General features: G+C 32.4%; 1 protein-coding gene across 5 annotated transcripts in view; it reads left to right on the top strand.

Moving 5' to 3' along the window:
* The window catches only part of wdp (windpipe), a 76,932-nt gene that overhangs the window by 22,200 nt on the left and 42,286 nt on the right, over positions 1 to 12,446 (top strand). Inside the window, exon 1 of one of the 5 annotated variants that reach the window (XM_065367511.1) lies at positions 1,319 to 1,932. The exons of 3 other annotated variants lie outside the window; for them this stretch is intronic. The gene's annotated coding sequence lies outside the window, so the exon portion shown is untranslated. Of the gene's footprint in view, positions 1 to 1,318; positions 1,933 to 12,446 lie in introns of those variants that run through there. One more of the 5 variants, XM_065367507.1, reaches the window with a different exon arrangement.

Raw genomic sequence — 12,446 nt, forward strand, 5'->3', positions numbered from 1 at the left:
ACTATTTTTTTTAACAATCAACCACTAAGCACTGTCCATTAGAAAAAAAAAAAATGGAAACCATCCAACTTTTATGTCTCATTCATCCAGTATCAAGAAACAAAATATTATGTACCTACTTGAGTAAATAGGTATGTACTTGACTTTTTTCTTTTTTTTTTTAAATTTAATTTTTCAAGACAATCAGTCTCTCTTTTTGAGGAATAAAATTTCCAAAAAATTCAAAAAGTGTATCTATGCCTAAATTGCCTATTTTAAAAATTTATTTAAAATAAAAAATGCATTCCAACTTTTTTTTACTATTCGCTTTAAACTTTTAAAAATCTTGGCAATCTCCACCAGGTTATCTTGTTCTTTTATGTCCAGTTTCCTTTTCAATTTTTTTTTTGAGTTTTTGGTAGATATTTTACCAAATCATAACCCAATTGATTTAGGCAATTAATGAATTAATAGACTGAACGAGTTTATTTTCATCAATTTCGAAGATGTCTTACTCTTCTCAACATTACACCGTCTCATCTCGCCAAATACGAAATCGAAACCCGCAACAAATGACCCTTTTCAAATCACTTCCTAGATATTAAACCCTCACAAAAGAACTCATACACTTTGAAGTTTGTTCCATTCAAATATCGCGTTACCAGCCTAAAAATACTCAAATGGTCGTAAAAGCTACAGGAGTGCAATTGAATAAAAATAATTTTTCATCGAGTGAGAACTCGATGGCGATAAAAATCTACTGTATATGGTCGATCTCTATTGATCTTGGAATGAAAATTTTCAAGCATTTGTTCGCTTAATATGGGGTCTTATGGTCTTTCAAGAATGATGCAAGGCAAGCTGCAAAATTGGTTAGTTCATTTTACGACTAACAACCACTGCACGAGTAAAAATATCATTCTTAGTAATAAGTATTCTTGAAGTTAGCACCATCGTATACGTAGGTATGTAAGTATAGACGTGAGAGCCCACGATAAATTTGGAATCTGGTAATGCTAAAAGTACTGTAGACATCGTACAATATACATACGTTAGTAAAGTAGCCTATAAGTACGCACAGTGCATAATATTTATAGCATTTAAGAATTAATTGTAAACGTACCCATAACAAGTGCATGTACAGATACGTTCATTATCATTTGTTTATCACGCGGATAGTTTTCGTGAAATATTTGTATTTGGGCAATAGGTTCGCGTTAAGAAATTTGGCATTGATACGAGAATTCGTACTAAAAAACCATTTCATTCTGATTCATTTTCATCGTAATCGCAAGTCGGCTAAATTTCTTTGATTTTTTTCAAAGATCGAGCTTGTTTTCTGGTAAATTATCGGAAAATTAACGCCTTATGCACGATTCGGGCGAATTCTCATTCGCACATCGTCGGTTCTCGTCATTTTTGGCTAAATTGATTTCACGTACTTACCTACCTACGTTTCTAATCATTACGCAAATTCGTCGATACAAATTTTCGTTTCCGATCATACCGTTAAATAAAAACGTAAACAGTACTCGATAATTTAACCAAAAAATAGAATAACCTGTACTGCATTGTATCTCGTTATTAGAAAAAAAAAGATAGACAGCGAAGTCAAAACGATCCCCTTATGGTACGTTACTCCTTCAAGTACTGTTTATGTAACTCGTCACGTTCCTCGGTTTCCCTCCAACTCTACACATCGTTCCGTCCGGATTTCAGGTATCGACGCTCGTTTCGTTTCGTTCCTAATTCAGTTTAAACCGAACCTATTCAGAAGTAGTTTATGTCAGTTTGTTTCGTCGAACCGGTTTTATTTCGTGGCGTGATTCAATGCGTGATTTCGATATCCTCGAAATTTGAGTTCGCGGTTCAATTTTTTCAACCCTTGTGTTCGGATTCGAGTGATTTGAGGATTTGCAACGAGCTGATTTTAATTTGATTCTTCAATTTTGAGTAAGTTTTTTCGATTTTCATTACAATTTGGTTCATTTTTTCAGTATGAAAATGCTGTTGGTGCCTTGGTAGGGTCGATTTTGGAAAATATTTACTTACTTCGGAATTTTATTATTTCCAAGAACGTGTATTAATATCGTTTATTTTTTCTTTCTTATTCGTGTAACATTGTAAAAGAAAAGAAAGAGTCCCATTAACACTTCATTTCTCACAATTAATGCTAATAAACGTGAAATTATATTATCAATCAACTTCAATTCATTCCCATATCTTCAACTTTTTCCCAGAACCAATCGAATATTCCCAGCAAACAGAAATTAAGTTTGATTCTGCTAATTGAACGTGAAAAATTAATCAGTCGACTAACAAAACCAAAGTGATCTAATCTTCGAATTATCAACTGCCATACTTATATCGATTAATTGCTATATACCTGTTAAGGAGTGTCGATTAAAAATGCATTTTTAATTTCATCATGATACCCAGAATCTTGATATTAATGTTTTCAAGTGTCAGCCAACAAATTATTATTGTTCGAAGAATTTTTAGACGGTTTTCTAATAAATATAAAGGTAAACATACCTACAAAAATACAGTTGAACAATAAAAAAAAAAATCAAAAATATTTTTAAATGAGATTTTAAACCGTATAATAAAGAAAAGAATGAAGACGAAATACCCATATCTTTCTATCCTCGTGACGGCAATATAGAGATAGAAAAGAATAATGAGCGTAGGGTTGCTATACTGGGTAGGAAGGGAGAAGATGGGTTAAATAATACTAAACATCTCGCCTTCGCAGACTTCACATTGCACCTGTACTCTTCATCGTTTTTATTCCAGCATTCCATAGCATAAAACTAAACCAATGGAATGGTGAAAAAAATAATCAAAAATTATTTCGCAAATTAGAGGGATGGAGGAGGGGGGCTCAAGGGGAAAAGCGACAAAAAAAGCAGGTTGTGTAACTGGATAGTGGATGTGCAAAATGTCGCAATTTACGGTTTAAAATATTCTTACGTTTGGAAAAATATAATAATTGGTCGATTTATAAACAATTTAAAAAATAGAAGAATAACACAGGAATGAAAACATAGTTTCCGATTTGTGTGTCAATATTGTTCAACATTTCAAGTGACATAAGTAGACAGAACAAAGTTCCGAAGAAATTGAGGACATTAAATGTTGAAAATAAATATTACGACGAGTATTTTTCCATTGATGTATTACTCTCGTGGTCAATAATAAAAAAAAATAATCAAAATCTTATAAAAATTATGATTTCAATCGATTGAATCTGTCAAGATGACTCAATGCAATTTTTAATATGAGAATGCATAAAAGATTTGTAACACCCGCCCCCCCCCCATGTTCAATTCAACGAAACGATTAAATGAAACCTGAAAAGAAATTCCAGAAACTTCAACACATAAATTTTTCTACAAAAAAACAAATTCGTATGTTTGTAGATGCGACTCAAAATCAGATTTTAAAAAGAATAGGAGGGGAGAGGTAGGGTCATCAATTCATGACCACAATCACAAATTAGATCATTGTGCATGCATTTGGAGGATTTTCAGGGAGGGAAAGGGGATTGATTGGGTAGTATTTTTGTGGTAATGGTTTCAACCAAAAATAGGAGGGGAAAAGGGTGGGAGGGTCATTCACTTCTTTTCTGTCTGGGTTATTGTGTACCAAACAGAGGAAATCAGCTGATTTTTCAGTTCATTGATAATAATTAATAATCATTTCAAGAATGGAGGGGAAGAAGTAGAACAGGAAGGGAAGATTTCCATCGTTTATTTTCAGTTTCAAGAATTACTCACCTATGTACACACAAAAATCGGAGACAGGGGTCGGAAAAATGGAAATTTTCAAGCAAAATAATTTTCTTGATTTTTTTTACCTGCAGTCCAGTATCCAGTGCTTACAATTCTACGTTTCGCGAACCTTTTTTTAGGCATTCGAGCGACTGAAAAGGGGAGTAATAAGGAAATATAGAGGAAAATAAATCGAACTTTTCAACCATTTTAGTTGAACTGAAACCCAGATTTGTGTTTCGAAAAAGAAAAAAATTCTGAATATCCTCGATATCTATGATTTGCATTATGCAAAAAAATTCATCCATTTCATTACTCGTATACGTATACCTTCCTTTTCCTAATACCTAATTTATGCAATCGAACCCATCATTTTCCACGAGTCAAGGACGATCTTTTTAAATAGAAGATAACTGTTTTTTAAAACCCACGTAGGGATTTTATTTATTGATGAAAAACACGTAAAAGTACCTAAAACTTATCAGTGGAGTTACCCACACCCAACTTTTCTCACGACCTTTTCAACTTAAAAAAAAAATCATAGGTACTTTTGATATAATTGTGATTGTGATAGTGAAGTTTTTAATTTGCAGTTGAACCATTTTTACGTTAATTATCAAGGTTCAAAAGGAAAAGTGTCAGTATGGACTGATAAAAAGAGCTGATTATTGATAAAAAAAACAAACGTTGGAAGTAATTAAGAGCAATAAAAATAAGAAAAAAATACTCGCATGAAATGGAATATAACCTAAGAGGCGAGATGCACTTGTATAAAAATGACAATCCAAGACTAAAGTCTCGTCTTCCTCAAGACTTACATAAACTTGAATATCTATGCTTAAAATCCTATTCCATAATTTTATCTAAATGATTAATAGGTTATCACTAAATTAAATATTTTGAAATGGTCTTTGAATATTTTTTTTGGAAAATGAAATATTTTAAAATTTCTTTCTAGATAGATTCTGAGTCAATGAAAGTTAATGCAATTAAACTTGATAGTTTTTGTGAAAAATGAAAACCCAAAGTTCAAATTTTGCAATAAATACCTACAATTTCATCGATAAAATTTCTTAAATGCTGATGAAGTTTTTTGGTCCAAATCAGTCTTGTAGAACTTTAGTTACAACATTTTCAATTTTAAATTGTTGACATTCACATCACTATCGTACAAAATGACCCGAAATTGATATGCAAGTTTATCATAAGCTTTCTATAAAATTATAAGGTGTTCTTTAATTTTTCTATTTTAAAAAAATAACTTCCTCCTCTTCCTCCTCCTCTTTCTCCACTTTTAACTGCTCACTTTGATGGATCAAATAATTCCCACATTTTTGTGTTCCACTTCCACTCCACTCCACTCAAGTCAAGGTCAAGTGATCTCAAGAGACCTTCAAAATCATAATTATTAAGATCCCTAAAATTGAAATATTTCAATTCGGATTTTATTTTTATGATCTTTTTGTCTTCTAACAGCTGGGAAATCGACTGAAGAATATAATGGAAAATTGTGGTAGGAATTTCAAAATTTTAGAAAATTTTCACATTTCAATTTTTTAGAAATTTCAATCAACTTCATAAACTCAGCTAATTTTGAATCCCTGACAGCAACATTTTTTGTGAGGAATCTTGCAATTGAGAGAATGTTTTTAATCGCAAGTGAGAATAAATTTGACATCTTCAAAATTCGAATACTATAACTATTTACCTATCTAAATAATATTCTTAATTTTAAAAAGAGAAGTGGGGGTACAGACTTGAGTTGTTAAGAAATTAATTCATCTTTATGTATTTGGAGTTGTGGTCAATAAGATTTTTTATTCAACTAAAAATTTGTTTTTTCAATATAATAGAACGCTAAGAGGGGCCTGTAAATTTCTATAAACTGAAAAATCATGTTCAACCAAAATTCCTCAAAAGATGATCTTATCTTCATAAAGAGAAAAAAAATATGATAATGACTCAAGAGCTTTCGTAAGGGTTAAATTTTTCCTCATTATTTTGTTTTCCGTTTTTTTTTTTTTTTTTTGAAAAAATACTTACTTTGAAAATTGAAGGAGCAGAAGTTTGAAAGTCACAAAATATCTGGCATTCTCCCCTCCTCCCTCCCCCAAACAAAATAATAAAATAAAATTGTTGAATATTATATCCAGTGTAATTTTTTGAGACAACCAAAAAAGTTTTTTTTTACATATGTACTTATTCACTATCTATAAAATTAGAAGTAAAGCGAAATAAACTCAGTTTTTCAAAATGTTCGAAATTTTGAATTTCGTCAAGTTTGAACACAAATTTACAAATTTCATTTTTACTCTTCCAATCTGGGATTCGATCTGTTCAGATCTGATCAAATTTAATCATTTTACCTTATAGAGATAGGTACCAAGAACTATGTTCAAAACTTTCACTTTTGATAATTTTCAAAATTTTGAAACCTCTGCCACTTTGAATGAGCATTTTCCGCAAAATTGAATGCAAGGTGTAAGTACCTACTTGTTTCCTCGAGTGAATCACGTAGATGAAGTATCGACTGAGTCAGTGTCTGGAATTTCGTGAGGTTCCCTAGAGAGGGAGGGGTTACAAAGAAACAGAAATTGAAGCATCTAATGTCACTCCACAATGCGAATGGAATTTGAGCTTAAGGATCTGCAATTGCCTAAGCAAAATGAATAACGAGAACTGTAAAGAGAAAAAAAAAGATCTGTTGGGCATCTGAAGGCAGGGTAAGGTGATGTAATTCGAGTTCCAGAGTAGCCTAGATGCCAAAAATTTATTTTCAGAAAGCAAGTACTGCTGCCCAATTATGAGTATCTTTCTTTCACCTTGATGTTCTCGAGGCATAACAAACACTTTCAACGAAGCGTAAAATCCCTAAATCAAGCGAGAAGTCGCCAATGCTATCCTCCCTTTAAAACACTAAAAAAAAAATCTAAAAACAAATAATTATTCTATTAAAAAAAAGAAAGACAAAAGAAAAGAACTCCAAAAAAATCAGTTTTTTCCTCTTTACTAGAAAGTTAATCCTGCACTGCTTGAAAAAACTCACCACTCCAGAAAAAAAAGGGCCCATCAATTATCGAAATTCTCGTCAAAAAAAAGACAAAAGGTAATCCTACCGGAACGAAATCTCGTTTATGAAACCCAACAGCACCAACGACAAATTATTCCTTCCAACTTGACGTACATACTCGTAGTATCTCCTCACGTCCAGGATCTAATTCACCATACACAACTTTATCGGGTTAAAAATTACCCTATAGTCTATTCCTGCAGGTTCCAGCCATGCCATCGTTTTGGTATAAGGTTTTGGTCTTCGACGTCTTGTTCGTCGCGTACTGTACCTATAGTCGAATTGTGGATGTGGAGCCACTGCCTGGGTTTTTAAAACTGACCTCACCCTAACCTTGTGTTTATAAATCAGCAACACACGACAGGGCATAGGCTTTCGGAGCTCACCACGTGTGGCCTGGCACGTTTATCAAGTCATTGTAATCTGGCAGCATCGCTACACCATCCTCTCTATGTATCCACAATCCACATCCGACAATGTACACGCAGCTCTCTCTTATCGATCCTTCGTTTACTGCGGCCAAGTACACCACGCTTTGGTCCTTTACATGCATCGCATTTTTACTCGTCGTACAAATATCTCGCTTATCTGTCCACATATTATAGTCCATGTTATCTCAGACAACTTCCTAATAATTGTCGCACGAGATATAAAACTTCAAAAAAAAATGTAATAAAAATGCATTTCCGGAATACCAAAGGACGGATGTACGTCGTGGACGCCGGACGGTCAAACAGAGTTTTATTTTATCGAGTAGTTTTCCATCGTGTGGACCGTGGTTGGGTTTTCTTCTTTCTTCTCTCTTCTCTCGCGAGACGATCAAAGACCGCAGATCGGAGATGGAAATTACGCGACACGTGCGTTATTCATCCCCGAGTGAGAAGGATACGATATCGCGTATAAAAATAGTATTACGTATCGGACGAAATATCGCGAAAACCTGTTTAGTTTCTTGTTTTAGAGACGCGATGAATTATTTATCGACGCGGCGGCGTATTTTCATGTAGAGGATTTAAAAAGTAAAATGAGGAGGTGGATAGCAAAACGCAATAACTCCAAAATTACGAAAATTGAGTTTGATATCTATCCTTATGTAAAATTCAACAGTGAATCCATTCCCGGTGTCAGATTTTGTCCATCAGTTGAATATCATAGCGCAATCAAGGAAAACAAGTCTGATTTTAGAGCTAAATGCACTGAAAAATGAGATTTTGTTTGCAAAACGCAATAACTCCACTACTTTTTATACATTTCAGTTGCGCAGATGTGGTAACACTGTTTTTTTTCATCGGGTGGGTACTGAAAATCGTTGGGTAAGAGTTACTTAAAAAAATGGTGCTTTCGTTGCCACTCTCTGAATGCCATATCACACACAGGAATTGTTTGAATTTCACATTCCAGTTTTTTAATTGTTTTTTATCGAAAATTCTCGATTAAACATCAATTTTTTCAAATAAAAAATACGTTTTTTTGCAGAAAAACACCAAAAAAAAAATTTTGCGTTCAAAACGCAATAACTTTTTTTTCTTTTCCTCACTGTGCTTACCCAGGTGACCGAAATTTTGAAATTGAGTGGAAATTTTATTTGTGGCACCTTCCCCTTTCATTTGACACCAATTTCGGAACTCGACCCCCCACCCTTCCCCTCCTGACAATTTTTCCTAATTTCCCAAAAAAAACAAAAATGGAGTTATTGCGTTTTGCTATCCACCTCCTCAAATAAAAAAAATACCTACGTCTATGACGAAATGTACGTAGACGTGGAGTGCCCAGTGCCATACGACTAACCGCAAAATGTACTAGTAAATTTGTCAAAAGTGAGGGAATTTCTACGTATCGTGTTACGTATGGTACGAGGTAAGAGGTAGCCATAGTCATTGTCGTATTCGAGTCGAGTGGTATTTTAGTAGGTCGATACTCGATGGTCGATTCATCGAGGGAAAAACTGCAACCATTTCTTATTCTGACGACTATACCGACTACCGAGTAAACGACGATCAATTAAGGTCGCTGGTTGGTTCGACTGTATTTTTCAAATGGTTATCAAACAATTATCTATAATAATTTGATCGTATTTGAACAATTAATCCGGACTACTTAGTACATTTTTAATGCTTACCAGTTAGGTACCGTTCTATGAACTTTATCTCGAACTTAGATAATGGTTCCTTTGCAAAATTCTGCATCGATAAGATGGTTCCATTAAACATCTCTTTTCGACTCATTTCATACACGAAAAATTATGCAATGCGAATATCTAGAACATATGCAAAAAAAAAGTTATGATGTTTAATCGGATGTATTACCAGATAAGAGAAGGTATAGGTAGGTGTACATCATGTAAAACATATCATAATTAGAGGCAAATGATTATCACCGAAAATCAACATCGAATACGTTGTAGAGAAAATAAAAATCATAAACGTGTAATTGGATGAGATAAAAAACGGATTAATTAATGTTTCGTATTCGTGTAATATGCACAGCATGGTTCAAAAGTTCTGATCGGTTGCAAAATTATGTGAATTTGATTCGAAAAAGGAAATGAAAAGGTCATCCATCTCGCATGAGAAGTAACGAGATGTATTTTTCGTGCTTACAATTAGATCAACTTTTGTGTGGTGTTCTTCATTAAATTTTTATGCCTTCAGCTCCCACACTTGCATGATCCCCTCATTTTCCTTTCAAATTTTTCCTCGATTAAATACAAATTAATTAAAATATATGTACCTTATGTATGCGTAATGGATCGAATATTCATCTTCTACAAAAAAAAATTAATTAATAATAATTTTGCTTGTTAATCGAGTATTTCCATAACTTGCTCAAGACTTTTCACGACTTTTCATTTTTCACGACATTTTTTTTTACAAAACTTTCTTCATCTTTTTTTTTGGGCGAGGGTTGTGAAAACCGAAAAAACACGAAAAGAAAAAAAAGAAGGTTCGAAACGAAATTTTTAGAAAAATTAAACTGAAAAAAAAACTGAAAAGAACTACAAACAGAAACGACACTTTGATTGTAACGTTCACTTTTGAACTCGTATTTTGAGCAGAAATGTTGCGCTTTGAAGTCACTAAAATTGAAAATTTGGGTTTCTCAACCAAACCCCTTCTATGAGGTAGATGGTTTTCTCAATTTTTTTCAAATTACGTAAACAGAGTATCTAACAAAATCTGAAAAATAAAAAAAAGGACCTTGGAAGGACCTTTTGGTTAAAAATGCACCTACTGACCCCCCCCATTCATTTTTACAAAATTTCCAAACAAAATAAAAGAAACAAAAAAATTAAAAATACAATTCGAAATGGACCTGATAAATTTTTTTGTCTAATGACTACCAACTCCAAAAAAAAATTTCGTAGATACTTTTTTCGTATTTTTTTCATATTTTTTTCATATTGTCACGCCTCACGTACCCTCGCATACTTTTTAGACATCAAAATTGAGTAAGGGAAACTACTTTGATGAAAAATTTCAATATCAGGGATGGTACTCAAATTTTTCTCAAAAAAATAACTTTTGGTAACCAAGAAGTAAAGTGACAAAAAAATTTTAATGTAATAAAAAGGAGGCGCAGAACATTACATTTTATTTTCAGAGGCGTGACGAAACGATGCGTGGCGTGGTGGGAGATTGAGAGGGGGTGAGACTGAGACATTCTTCCAATTTTTCTCGCTAGATTTTCCTAATTTTTACTCCAAACTCCCCCCCCCCCCTCCACACCAAGATTTTTTCCAAACAATTGGCCAGATGTGGTTCAAACCATTTTTTAAAAAAGGGAATTTACCCTCAAAATTTACATTTTTCTCATTTTTTGACTCGATTTTGTTTATGATGGTTCGAGATACTTAGGGTTAATGTGTTTGGGACTATATTATTTTTTCCTTTGATATAAGTATGTTTAATGTCAAATGTGTAGTCACTTAATTTTGTTATCATTCTTGCCATTCGAGCATTTGGTTGATGAGAATTTCGAAAATGAGTCAGTGCTGAATGATCTGTCAAAACTGTAAATTTTATTCTATAGAGATTTTCAAGAAAAGAAGTTATTGATTCTAATGTACAAGGTCAGTCATTTCAAGGTTGTATGCAGAATATTTTCACTGTCTAGGTAATAATTTTTTTTGAAAAATAGGCAACTGGATGTTTTTCTCCCTTTTCATTTATTTGACTAAGTTCTGCTCCTACTGCTACTACTGATCCACCATTCTCAAGGATTGTTTCTCTTCCTTCTTATTCCCAAAACTGGTTCTGATATCAAAAACTTTTTCAATTTTTCAAAACATTCATTTAATTTTTCATTCCATTTGATTAATTTATTGTCTTTGGGGTTTCCTTTTGTTTCATCAGCAAGGGATGCTGCAATTTTTGCAAAGTTTTTTTTATGAATTTTCTATAGTACTCACAAGGTCCCAAAAAGCTACGAACTTTTATTACAGTTTTTGGAATCTGAAATTTTTGGATTTTTTTCTAGGTTTTAATCTAGTGTCTGAAATTTTTTCCCATCAATTTTGTGGCCTAATAAATTATTGTTTCACTATAAAAAAATTTACACTTTTTGGTTTTTAATTTGAGATTCATTTTTGCAAATCTTTCCAATGGTAATCTCAAGTTTTCCAAATTTTCTCTTCTAGAGGACAGTTCGAAAAATGAAAAAAAACTGCATTCATTGAAAATTTGTTTCGTTTAAGTAAGTAAATAATTCATGTAGCTAAATTTTAGGTACCTATATAATTGAATGCAATTTTTTGAAATTTTCAGCTTTTTGAGGATTTCTTTCATTTTTTTGTTTTCAAATGTGATTTTGAAAATTGATGTTTTTACAAGTATCAAAACTGAAAAACTTGAGTATTTTTTTTAAAGCGAAGCTGGATTTGAAATTTTTGATGACAGGCTTCAATTGAACTCATTTTGCAACTCTTTGAGACCTATTTCTCAAAAATTGAAGGAAACAAATTAAAAATTCACAAATTATTGTTTTAAATTACACAATTTTTACCAAAGTAGGACATCAATTTAAAGAACAAAAATTAAAAAATCAGTTTCTAAATAATTTTTAAAATTTAGGAAATTTTAGATCACTCTAAAAATGATAATATTCAAAGGATTCAGAATTTTTTTTTTTAATTTTGAGATTTTTCAAAAATGCATAATCTATGGTCTTAAAAAAGATCGAAAGCTAACAGAGCAATTTTAAATCGCACTTTCATGCAGGTATTGTAATGACAAAATGATAAAAATTTTTGAAAAAACGAGTTTATGAATTCTTAAAGAATAATTTTCAATTCAAAGTCATTCCCTCAAATTTTGAAAACTTTAGCCAACTGAAAGTTTGGTTAATTTCTTATTTGAAGGAGTTACAAACTTTTTGAAATTATATAATTGTATGATGTTAATAGATTATTCTGAAAAGTTGAAATGAAAATGTTTAAAATTTCAAAAAAATTGTTTTCAAACGAGGGGACCTTTTGAACTGGCACTCCCGATTTGAACGAAGCCAAGCTAGATCAAAGGAGTACGTTCTAACACCCCCCTCCCCCCCCCACACACACACACACACACACCAAAATTTCAAGTACTAAAATTCATTTTTGGAAGGTAAATTTTTGAAAATTCAAAAAA

The sequence above is a fragment of the Planococcus citri genome, chromosome 5 (genome assembly GCF_950023065.1).
Source record: "Planococcus citri chromosome 5, ihPlaCitr1.1, whole genome shotgun sequence".
NCBI classification, from domain to species: domain Eukaryota; kingdom Metazoa; phylum Arthropoda; class Insecta; order Hemiptera; family Pseudococcidae; genus Planococcus; species Planococcus citri.